Source organism: Condylura cristata, unplaced genomic scaffold (genome assembly GCF_000260355.1).
Source record: "Condylura cristata isolate star-nosed mole 26May11 unplaced genomic scaffold, ConCri1.0 scaffold00022, whole genome shotgun sequence".
NCBI classification, from domain to species: Eukaryota; Metazoa; Chordata; class Mammalia; order Eulipotyphla; family Talpidae; genus Condylura; species Condylura cristata.
The window spans coordinates 30,681,469-30,694,366 of record NW_004567123.1 but is presented as its reverse complement, the minus strand read 5'-3'; the positions used below and the strand labels follow the sequence as shown (position 1 = coordinate 30,694,366).

Here is a 12,898-nt window from a genome sequence, read left to right as displayed (position 1 = left end):
GAGCAGACAGCATTGTGTGATTCTGCAGGCCTGCATCAGACATGGGAAAGCAGTTCTGATCCTCTGCTGGGTCCCTTCCTGGGCCTCCATCCCTGATGCACATGGGTTAAAGTGTCCACACTATCAAGCTATTGCCATCCACTGAGGCATGAGTTCGATCCCCAGCCAGGGAGCTGACCCACACGGCAAGGCAGACCCGCCACTGATCCGCCCGCTGCTCCCCTCAGCAGTGTGCTTCAGTCCATCTGCCTGTTTTGCGCCCCACTCTGTCTCTGGTGAATCCTCTCATCCACCTCCCACCCCCCACCTCTGACCTACTCTCCAGTTCTATGCATAAACAAATAAAATAAATCTTAAAAAAGAAGTTATTATCATCAATGGGAAAACAGTATTATTTTTCATAAATAAAAGGTGAAAGAACAAAGGGTGGACAGGAGTTGCAAGGATGATGTATGTGAATTAAATCCTCACATACAGAGCGAAATCAATAGGTAATACCTAACTCTGATAAATCATGTCCAATTCAGGCCTGCAGAATCACACGTGCATTACTTACCTCTATAGAAATGACTAGAAGAAAGAGCTACAAAGGCTAAAAGTGGTTGCCATGACAATTAAGCACATGAAGATACTGAAACTCCTAATAAGGCTTTCAAATGCAAAAGCCCAGCGATATTGTTCCCAATTAGATAGCAAGATCACAAAGGGCTAGTTCCTTATTCAAGTAGAATGAGGAAGGTGTGGAGAAAGAGACACCAGTGTGATACTTGTGGACAAGTACATCCGTGTAAACTCTTCAGAGGACAGTTTGTCAGTATCAATCAAAATTATGAAAGCACAACACTTTTTTTAAAGACTTTATTTATGTATGCATATAAGAACTGGGGTACAAGCCAGAGCATTACAACAAGCATGCACTACTTATGAATCTAAAAAAAAAAAGGCAATACAATTTTTTTTTTACCCTCAAGCCTCCACGAGTACCCAGGAGGCTTGACACATGCCCCAGAAGGATCAGGCCGTTCTGCCAAACACAGACATGTCCTGGATTGGAAACAAGTTTTTCTGGGGGCAAATTCCCATCTAGAGACAATGAAAAAGTGGTCTCCTCAAAACAGGGACCATATTTATACATTATATCTCCATTCCAGATGAGAGCCGCGTGGAAGATTGCCCAGGTAGATAATGGAGTCATCCATCTCTACCTAAGACTGGGCTCCCCGTGCCAACTTCCCATCTAGGTAATTAAACCAGCTGGCAGCCCCCTATCAGTCTCCACCACATCTGCAGCGGAGAGGGACAGAGAACTTCAGTGTGCCCACCTAGCTGCCCTGGAGGTTCAGGTTCCTGGGTGAGTCTAGGACAAGCAAGCTGAGCCCAGTCCGGGGTGCTCGGTCCTGACTGGATTAGGAAGTCCCTCCCTGGTGGCACAGCAGGTTAGGACTCAGCACTGCAAGCTCGCCACAGCCGCTTCAGTGTGAGTTCGATCCCCACCCCGGAGGTGACCCACCTGGCCCAGCAGACCTCTCCTGTCTCCCTGCTGCTCCCCTCAGCAGTGTACTTCGTCAATCTGCCTGTTCTGCTCCACACTATCTCTGCTGAATCCCCTCACTGCCCCTGCACCTCTGGCCTGTACCTCAGCTCTGTATGCATAAATAAATCAATCTTAAAAAACAAACAAACAAACAAAAAACACAAAAAGGAAGCCCAGAACTGAGGCAAACAAGGACATGAGCTGTCAGGGGCTGGAAACTGTTGTCCGAGTCGGTGTTTGTGTGGTCACTCAAGTATGCATTTCTTGTCTTCCCATCCTCACACTAAGCATTTTTTTCTTGAATGCCACAGCTAGACAGCCAGTTCCCCATGTTCATACCCTCTTGGGTAACAGCACCAAGATGTTTCCAGCGGGTGCCTCCCCCCTCTGCTTCCTGACCCAGAAAGAGCACACTTGACCCTCACTGAGTGTTCTGAAATCAGCTGGGAGCTTGTGGGAAAGACTCTCAGGCACCATCCCAGATTTAATGAGCCAGAATCTTCATTGCAAAAGATCCCTGAGATGTGAACATATTAGCTGACATTAGCTTCACACAGAAGAGTTTTGCCTGGGGCCATCCTCTGAGATTTTGATTCAATTATTCTGGAATACTGGCCAATACAATATAAGATACATTTAATAAAGTGTCCTAACCTCAGTGGAGAGTTTGATGATTTTCACACACAATGACACCCATGTAAACACCACTCTGTAAATTACTAAGAACACAGCACCCGAGAAAGTTCCCCCTTGCAACCTCAGAGGAGGGTGATGAGCTGCCACAATTTGTCCAAGACAAGGGACTTTCAGTATGAAAACCGAGGCTGTCCGGAGCAAATCAGGACAAGTTGCAACTTAGAGCCTTAGACTATGTACATATTGTTTTGTTTTGTTTTTTACATCTTTCTTCATTTTGTACATTTTTTCATCTTGATTGTAATCCCCGTGATCTTCCCATCACTTCACCCGTGTGCCCTCACCACAGTCCGTGCAGTCTTCTGATTTCTATCTGGTGGTAACGTTAAACGTTGCCCAGGCGGGCCCTCCCTGGTGGCGCAGCGGGTCAGCGCGCAGCACTGCAAGCGTGCACAGCTGCCTCAGTACGAGTTCGATCCCCAGCCAGGGACCTGACCCACATGGCGCAGCAGACTTCTCCTGTCTCACCCGCTGCTCCCCTCAGCAGTGTACTTCGTCCATCTTCTGTTCTGCTCCCTGCTCTGTCTCCTGTCACTGCCCCTGCGCCTCTGACCTGTACTCCAGCTCTGTGTGCATAAATTAAAAAAAAAAAAGAGTTGCCCAGGTAACTCCGATGTGGGCTGACTGCAGCGTGTCCTCGGAATGACTCGCAGGTCTTGTGAGAACATTGCTGGAGTCGGGGCTAAACTCTCTAATTCAGTGGGTCTAGAATAAAGCCCCGGAATGTGCCTTTCTAGCAACTTGCCCACCACCGCTCTCCACACTGCTAGTCCAAGCCCTCGACCTTGGGCCGGCCTCAGGAACTCATGGCCCCTGCCGATGGTTGGTTCAGGTTTGAGTGTGAGATCCACTTCAGGCCAATGAGAGGTGAGGAGGAGACTGCCGCGCTTCCGAGGCCCATTCCTTTCAAGTGCATCAAAATGCTATCTTTATTTTTTTTAAGATTTATTTATTGTTGCATACAGAACTAGGATACAGACCAGAGGTTTGGGGGGGGTTGGTGGGTGGGGTGTGAGAGGACTCACCAGAGACAGAGTGGGGAGCAAAACAGGCAGATCGCCGAAGTACACTGCTGAGGTGGGCAGCGGGCTGGTCAGGAGAGGTCTGCCGCGCCCTGTGGGTCAGCACCCTGGCCGGAGCTAGAACTCGTGCTGCAGTGGCAGCAATAGCTTTAATCCATTATGCCACCAGTACTGTGCTTTAATCCATTACGCCACCAGGGAGGGCCTCGCTATCTTTATTTATTTTAATTTACCAGTTTTCTACAAAGTGGGCCCTGCTCAAGGTCATGAAAGACTGAGGTGCAGTTGCAAATTTAAGAGACTTCAAGGCACAGGACAGGAAATGCAATGTGGTAGCAGGATCTTGGAGCTCAGCCTCACTCTGCACCCGCTCCTGACTCCCAGGGAAGTGCCCCTGCAGGCCTCCAGGGAGATGTCACCCCGCTCAAGGTGGACTCAGGGGTGGAGACCTGGATCAGCAAGGAAGACTTGGATGGTAATTTACAGTGTGGCCTCTCTGAACCTGTTTCTGCTTCTGTAAATTCAGGATAAAAATGTTACCTCCTAGTATAATGGACCAAGCGAGAAAATAATAAGAATAATGAAGTCATATACCAGAGACATTTTGTGGGGGTGAAGTGGGGAAGGGGATCAAAAACGGTGGAGGGAGGGAAGTGCACGGGACTATGGTGATGGCACATGGGTGACTCGGTGATGGGAAACCCTCGGGGATTAGAACTGAAATGGAAAAAAAATGTACAAAATGATGTAAAAAATAAACTATTATATTATAAATATATATATATATACATATATATATATATATATTTTTTTTTTTTTACCTCCTAGATAGAGTTGAAGTGAGGAATGAATTATCCATAATAGCAGGTAAGTTATAAATACTCCTAGTATGGAGTCTGGTAGAACATGTCAAGAAATAGTAGTGACTGCTGTTATACAAGTGGGATGATGCCGACTCAAATAGAGAGAAATGGGGCTTAGAGAGGTAGCTTTGAACGTGTGAAATGTTCCAGGCAGCCTAGCGTGAACAGTGATATAGACACCACACTCCGTAGGCAGCTTCTCCAACGGTAAAGACGTCAGGTCAACCTGGGCAGGGTCAAAAGTGACGTTGTTAGGGGGCAAAGGTTGTTCTGAAGGAACTCTGCAGATAGAGGTTGAAGACGCCAGCCCAGACACTGGAACTACAAATCCCAGCATCACCAAAGAGAAGCACTCTGGGACCTGAGGGTGGAGATAAGCAGCCATCTTGGATATAAAACGGTCCGTGTGGGCTTTGGGGCTCCCTTGGCCTGGTGACTCTGGGCTTGTCTTTTGACTTTTTGCGGGTGGTTCAGCATGCTATTGGGGTTCCAGACAGCAGAACTGGTAGGATGCATTACCCAACTCATCTCTTTCTCTTTCCTGAGCTGTTCACTTCCCTTTCTCTTGTAAACAAACCCATTATTAACCTTTGTGTGTGTGTGCCTGCAGTTGAATCTTAAAAGTTCCTTCAAGTCCACAGGTGAGGACCCACAGACTGCCCCTTCCACCATCTTAACATTGCAGCAGAAAAACTACCCTCACTTGCTGGGACAACCACCCCCATCCCACAACTTCCACCTGCAAGCTGGTGGGTACCTGGACCACCAGTCTGTTTTAGGAAATGGACCACTTGTCTGTATACATTGCCAATGGAGAGAACATAGATTTCTCCCTTTCTCTCTTTTTATAAAGCCACAGGTATAAGTAAGTGCTAGAGGGTTTATTTTTGCCATTGCTAACATAAAAGAAAAGACAGACAGCATTCAAACAGACCTAAACTATTCACACTGGGAACCTTGGGAGGAATTGATCAGGGAACCTGTCAATTCCATTTATCCAAGCTTTGAAGCCAGTATGGAAAATGACAATCAAGAAGCCCCACAAGCCCCAGTTTCTGACCCCCATCCTGACAATCTTAGAGGAAAAACCCAAGTTGACAGGACTATGGCGGTTACTCATGAAGGCATTAAGACATTAAAAGTCTTAATTAAAGTCTTTATCTTTAATTAAGACAAAAAGATTTGTTTATTTATGCATACAGTAACTGGGGTACAGGCCAGAGGTGTGTGGGGAGGAGGGGGCGAGTTAGAGTCTTCACTAGAGACAGAGTGGGGAGCAGAACAGGCAGATGGACTGAAATACACTGCTGAGGGAAGCAGCGGGCCAGTGAGGAGAGGTCTGCCGTGCCATGTGAGTCAGCTCCCTGGCTGGGGATTGAACTCGTGCTGCAGTGGGCTGCAGACAGCTTCATAGTGCTGCGCTTTAACCAACTGCGCCACCAGGAAAAGCACAAGGCTTCATCTTAAAGAACAGATACCATCACTCCAAGCCAGGTACTCCCCAGAACTAGGTTGCTAGATTTAGCAAATAAAAATACAGAATGCCGGTTAAATTTCAATTACAAGTAAACAAAAACAGATTTAACTATGTCCCAAATATCACATGGGATATACTTATACATAAAAATTCTACTTGTTAAAGATCTGAAATTTAGTCGGGCACCTTGTGTTTTATCTGACCCAGGAATGAACAAGGAAAGTACTAAAAGGAACACTGTTCAAACTATAAACTGGAGGTCTCCAGACCACGTATGGCCCATACATGTGCTGTTCATCTTCACAGTTGAAAAAATTGGAGCAGTTGCCATGCTGGGAATAAATAACCCCACTCTAAAATAATGGGAACAGAAGCTAGCAAAGTAGAAACTAATAACTGGCATGTTAGGTTGAAGGAATCATGGATAAATTCGGTTTGGGTTGGTCAGCTGCATGTGTCAGGTGGTCATCTCCAGAGAAGCTGGCTGAAGGGTCTGAAGAGATCACCCACTGAACCCCCCCCCCCCCCCAGCCTGGTCATCTTCCCTTTCCTGAGCCTTGAGGTAGGGCATTTTGTGCCTCCGGCAGGTGAAATATGTGTCCACAGCGCCCCCTGCAGATATAAGCTAGAGCTACAAATACTGGAAGGCCCGGGTTTCATTTTCCCTAGCAATTGTGCAGCCTCAATTTGGAGTGAGGCAGACAAGATCTAGAAGAAAAAAAAAAATCAAAGAAACTAAAAATAATAGCAAAGCTTTGGGAACCTCTTTTTTAAAAACAACCTTTTTAAAAGGTTTATTTATTGATGCATACAGAATTGGGGTCCAGGCCAGAGGTGCCGGGAGTGAGAGACGTCACCAGAGAAAGCTGTGAGCAGAAAAGGCAGATCGACAAAGTACACTGCTGAGGGGAGCAGCAGGCGAGACAGGAGAGGTCTGCTGTGCCATGTGGGTCACCCCCGCGGTCGAGTACCCAACTCACACTGAAGCTGCTGCAGCCAGCTGGCAGTGCTGCGTCCTAACACTTTGCACCACCAGGGAGGGCCCTGGGAAGCTCTATATTCCAAGTGCAGTTGTAGAGTTCCTTTGTTCCCCAAATATTCCCATTAAAAAAAAAAATCCCGTCCCTCCCTGGCGGCGCAGCAGGTTAAATCACAGCACTAGGAGGCTAAAGCCATTTCAGCATGAGTTCAATTCCCACTGCCCGGGAGGGGACCCACATGGCGCAGCAGACCTTCCCTAACCACCCCCCCACTACTCCTCTCAGCAGTGTACTTCCTCAGACGGTCTGTTATGCACCCCACTGTCTCTGGTGAATCCTCTCACCATCCTGCACCTCTGACCTGTACCCCAGTTCTGTATGCATAAATAAATCTTTTAAAAATTAAAAAAAAATAAGGATTATCATTATAGCCCAAGGAGGATTATCATCATAACCCTGTTGTTGGTGAAGTTGAAGCTCAGAGAGATGAGTCCCTACCATGTGCCAAGCCCTGGGGGCACTTAGCAGACATGACTTACTGAACCCAATTCTGAAGTTGCCTTTACAAATCAGATTTCACAAATTAGGAAACTAAGGCTTATGGAGAGGCAGTCATTTTCTCAAGTGTCCTGAAGTCAAGCTTCAGAGCCCTCGTTTCCTGAGCCTCAACTTCCCCATCTGTGCAGTGCACGTAAGGACCCTGCTCGTTCTCTCCTTAGCGACTGCTCTGATAACTGTGTAAGATACGTGCCTTGGAAGTCCTGCTACAAAAGTGCCTGGCTCATTCTCTCACTGAAGAAATGCTGAGCCGCCTACCACATCAGGCACATCACTCACCAAAACAGATGGCATTTGAGTAAACTCAACCCGACTTGAGAACAAGGGGAACCAATCTGTGGGTGCTAGGGCTGTTTTCTCCAGGCAGAGGCAACAAGTGCAGATTCCTAGCTTGTAGGACAGCCCTGTGGCTGAGACTGGAGTCGGAGATTGAGGTGATGGTGGAAGTAGAGACCAACAACTCAAACTGTTTAAATGGGGACTTGAATGGGGGACTTTGAAAGCTCAGGTATCAGCCAGGGTTGTTCCAGCAATGACTTGGTTCTAAGTACTGGCCAGTGGAATGACCCTCTGCTCCTTTCCTAAGGCCAGTCTAAGGCAACAGGACTAGTACTCTCAAGGGCGCAGGGTTTTGCAGGGGTCATTTATAAAGGACACAAATGGGAGGCAGTAGCACCCCAACTTAAATTGAGCCAGATGAACCATATATTGCTAATTGTGTTATACCAGCCCAAGCAATCTCACTTATGAAGCACAGAACCCAGTGTTCGTCAAAAATTTTAAGTGCACCACCCCAACACACAGCAGCCACTTCGGAGTTAGATGACCCAGCCCGAGGTGATGCACATGAGTGTCTCATGTGGACACCTCTGCTCCCCTCAGCAGTCTACTCTGTCCATCGCCTGTTCTGCCCGCTGCTGTCTCTGGTGAAGCCTCTCACCACCCCTCCACCTCTGGGCCTGTACCCCACCTCTGTACATACTTATTTAAGTGCGAGGCACACCTTCTACCTCCTCTGCTCCACATTTCACTTGATAACCACTTCATACCCCAGTTCAGTATTTTTATTTCCAATAACCAATACACGAGAACTTTCTGATTGATTTAAAGAATTTATTATTCTCTCCAGTAGGATGTTAAAGGCTAACTCCTTAATTTTTCAAAATTGGCACAGGCTTTCAACAGTCTTCAGGTCACTTAATAGCCTAAGGGATTCATTCAAGCAGAACTGTTAACAATTTCTCCACAGTCTTCTTTTCCAGTTTTGTATTCCATTCCAACTCTGTAAACAGAAAATCCCCTAAAAAAGAGAAAAGCGTGTTATAATCAATGTTTCCTTCAGCCGAGTAGTACTACTTGGGGGCATCTGGCTAAGACTTCAGGAACTAAAGTAGATAAAACCAAGTACCCTGGCTAGATGAACCTCCTGCCTCTTCTCTAATCCACTAGTCTATTGCACCGCCACTGTCAAAAATGTTTTAACCACATTTGGAAGCAAATCCAATAGCAGAAATTACATATTTAAAATTCTTAACTTCAGACAACACAAATGCAATTCATACTTTAGTTACGAATGTGGGAGAAAGTGGGATAACTTGGGATAACTGATATCAACTACTTTGTTGCTGCAAATGTCTCTTGACATATGGTCACAAAGCTCCCTTCATACCACTGTCCTATGATCAGCTTTTACTATGCTTTCAATAAACTGCTCAAGTAGCAGTCTTGCTTGCAAACTTTGTTGTGTCCCTCACTGAGTTACCCCATAAAGAAACACTGCAAGTCTCTAGAGTGGTGCTAATGAAAGCAACTATATCCATTCAAGTAGCATAACTGGGTTCCCAAGATTCCTCGAAGTGGGGAAAATTCAGCACCAACTCACCCTAGACACATCGAATTATCAGTTTACCAGAGGACTGACACGTGGAAGACCACTGATAGTAAGCTCACCTGGACAGACAATGTGCACCATCGCTGCCATCAATCCATTTACGCAGGGCTCCGGACCTGTAAGGAACCCAACACATGAAACCAAGATAAATCACCTCAGTGCTGGGGGTGGGTGCTGCAACCTCAACCAGAACAGACACAGGTAAAGCAGGGGCCAGCGCATCAGACAAAACTGGCTTATCACTTAGTTAGATCAACAGGGTCGATCTGATGGGGAAAAAAGTTTGGTCATCAGCTGCACTGGCCAAATCACAGGATGAGCACAAAGGAGTGGACAGAGTGGTTGCTAATTCCCTCATTCGCCAGAGCCTCTACATTTCACCACGTGGGCACTCTTCTGACAGACTTGCACTTACCAATCCTTTCCCAACATCCGGGTTCATCATGACCCCATTCAAGGCTGCCTTCTGCCAAGTCAATCTAGATGAAAATAGTGAAGAAAAACAAGCTTTTACCTGCTAGATGCCCTAGAGTGGGGTGGTAGAGGCGCAACTAAAGCTGGCATATCAGATAGAAACTGGCTTAGAAGTTAGATCAACAGGGTCGATCTGTCGGGGAAAAAAGTTCAGTCATCACACATGCCAGCAGGAAGCTTTTGGCTTTTACAGAAAAGCCCTGAACCAATAAGAGTTGGTGGCTTTGCTAGTGTATCTACAAATGATTTCCTCCAATATTGCAGCACTTCAATGTACTATCACTGGCAATTAATGGAGAAAAAAAATCAGCCGAGGGTAGCAACCCTGCCTTCCAAGCTCACATTCCATTCTTCAGAAGTAGTAGGGACCATTGTGTCTAACATACAAGAAATATGGGCAGATGCTCGGCTCTTACTTAGTGAGCTAAGTTTACAAGTGAGATGTTAGATCTTCCTCCCTTAATAAATCAGGCCCGTGTCTTTGCCTGGACTTAAATTTGAAATCCAGAAATTGCCCTTTAAAAAGGAACCTATGAAATATTCAAAAACTAAGCACCTGCTCATTTAAAAGTAAATTCCTCTCTGGGAAAACTCTTCAGCCTGTTCTTCAGGAAAATTTAAAATATATACTTTAAAGCATACTTTTGCTAAGTATGGACAAAATAAAGCCTGCAGCACATATCCGTAAATACCCAATCCTAAGACACAATAATTTGCTCACGTCTTCCCCTCAAAGCACGTGCTTCCTACAACATGCAAGGAACAAAAGATCACCTTAGGATTCAGGAACCCGAGGTGCGTAGCTGTCTACACCGGGCCCCTTCGGAGGCCCACGAGCAGCCCCCTCCTCCAGCGCCCACGCTGTACCCCCTCATCGCGTCAACCTGGAAACCAACAAAGAAAGGACATCAACCGCCATCTTCCCACAGTCGGAAAACAACATGGCCGGACTTTCTGTGGCCGGGGTATCAGATCTAACTGGCAAAAGTTCGGAGACATCGTCATTGTCGATCTGATGGGGAAAAAAGTGGAGTCATCATTTACACCGGCCACGGCGCCTCGGGTTCGTACACAGGAGCTGGTTTCCCCCAGCTCTCCCCAAGACCAGAGGCTTTTACAGGGTCAGAGCAAGGGCAGTCATGGCAGGGGATGGCACAAAAACTGAGCATCAGTTATTTCGAACGGGGAATGGGGGAGGATTCCCACTCACCACACACAGGTGCCAGAAGGTGCGACCAACCCCGAAAAGCGCCGCAGACGCGAAAGAACGACAAGCAGCCCGGGCCTCCCTTATATAACAGAGAAGGCTTCGGCGCCTGCGCACTGAACCTCAGGCGCTGACCCCTCACCCCGCGCCGCCCGAGGCTTTCTGGGAAATGTAGTCTCCGAGCCCCCAGCCGCGGCCAGCTAATGGTCGCTGAGGCGTCGGCCAGCTCCGCCCTTTCCCCCTGACCCTCAGGGCTCGTCGGAGTGCCACCATGTCGCGCCTCACACGCACCAAGCCCCCCACTCGGCCCCCCGACCTTCGGGACCGGCTGAGGCCCTCGACGGCCTGGGGTAGAGTTAACCCGTCCCCCGCAGTCCCCTCCCCTCAGCCGCGCCCGCCGGAACCCGCCGGCCCGGCCGCTGGAGGGAGCTGAAGTAACACCCCCGACCGCCGCCCGGTCCAGAACCCCGACGCCGGAGTGTCGGGCCCCGGAGGCGCCCCAGATCCCCTCCTCCGCCCTCTCTTCTGGTTCCCCTCCCTCCTCCCTTCCCGCTCTTCCTTCCCGGGGCTGCCAGCCCGCCCCTTCGCCCCGCCCAGTGTCTGCGGGAAAAGGAAACCGAAAGTGCGCGGCTCCGGGCGGGGCAGGGGACCTGCTGGGCCAGAGCCTGACCGCCCGCCGGCGCGGGAGAGCACCTCGGAGCCGGTGAGTCACCTCCGACCTGAGCTCCGGCCCTGCACCTGCCCCTGCTTGCTGCGCCCCCGGGCCTGCGCTGCTGCCCCTGCCCGCCGTCTCTGGCGCCCTCCTCTGCGTCCCCCCCCACCCTCGGTCACCGCGACGCCCCTCATCACCTTGTCTGCGGCCCCCACCATCGCTTCTCCATCCCCAGAGCTGCGATCACCCTCCTAGGCCACCCCCGGTACCACCCCAGCGCTCCTGGCGCCTCCGTCACCCTCCTCGGCGCCCCCGGAGCCCGACCACCTTCCTTGGCACCCGCGGAGTCCCCGTCACTCTCCTCGGCGCCCGTCGCCTGGGCCCCGACATCCCCTCACCGCCTCAGCGCCTCCGGGGTCCTCATCACCCTCCTTAGTGCCTCCATTACCCGTTTCTGCACTCTGACACCTCTTCTGCGCCCCTATCTTCCATCTTAGAGTCCCTGTCCCCTCTCAGTGCCCTCATTCCCCTCCTCAGCACCCTCGGCTTCTTCATATCCTCACCCCCATCCTGGCACCCTCTTTAGCCCGTCAGCACCTCTGTTGCCCACCTCCGTACCCAGTCACTCCTCCAGCACCTGTCCTCCTAACTCAGCATCCCACACCTGATTCTCAGAGCCCCCCAAACCACCTCGTCCCTACCCCAGAGCCCTCTATCACCACCGCTGCTTCCAGCGTCATTTAGTTGTCTGCCCCCCCCACTCCATCTCTAATCTTCACCTTTTGCCTCAGCCACCCACCCCCTCCATCTACCTTTGTCTTCCCCCGCCCGTTTATTCAATCCCTCCCTCCACAGAGAGCTCTCCCCTGCTGTTTCCAGTTCCTCCCGCACTTCTGTAAGGTCCCCCCAGATAAGTTCAGTCCCACCCTCCCTTATCTCCTTAGCTCTCCCTCTCTTATCACCCTACTGCACTTAAGCCTTGCCGTGACATGTTCTTCCTGCCGCCTTGAAGCTTCGGCCCTCCCTCCCACGCACCCACCAGGGAGTTTCCTAGGTGCTTGGAACCCTTTCTTACACCCTGTCAGGATCCTGGAGACTTCCCCCTTAAGTCCGCCTCAGACCTCTTGCTTCAGCTTCTTACATCCCACCCTGATAATTGCCATTCTTATCTGATTCCCCCCCCCCCCCATGCTACTCTGACCACCACTACTTTCTTTTTCCTGCCCTTTAGGTCTTGATGGCCACTTTAGTCAGCTTTGTTTATGCTTCCTCTTTCTCTCTGCTCCTCCCTTTCCTTGCCTTTTTCTATTTCCTTAACTTTATTTTACCCCCCAAAATTGGTGAGTTTCTGTTTTAGTATTTTTCAACAAGAGGAACAGTCCCCTCCCCCCCCCATTTTTTTTTTTTTTTTTTTTAATTTGGGGTGATGAGAATGCTTAAGTTCTGCTCTTAGGTCTTGATGGCCACTTTAGTCAGCTTTGTTTATGCTTCCTCTTTCTCTCTGCTCCTCCCTTTCCTTGCCTTTTTCTATTTCCTTAACTTTA

General features: G+C 49.2%; 1 protein-coding gene across 1 annotated transcript in view; it reads left to right on the top strand.

The window, feature by feature from the left end:
- Positions 1-11,065: 11,065 nt before the first annotated feature.
- The window catches only part of ZNFX1 (zinc finger, NFX1-type containing 1), a 25,695-nt gene continuing 23,862 nt past the window's right edge, over positions 11,066-12,898 (top strand). The window contains exon 1 of the mRNA XM_004687465.2: positions 11,066-11,405. The gene's annotated coding sequence lies outside the window, so the exon portion shown is untranslated. The remainder of the gene's footprint in view (positions 11,406-12,898) is intronic.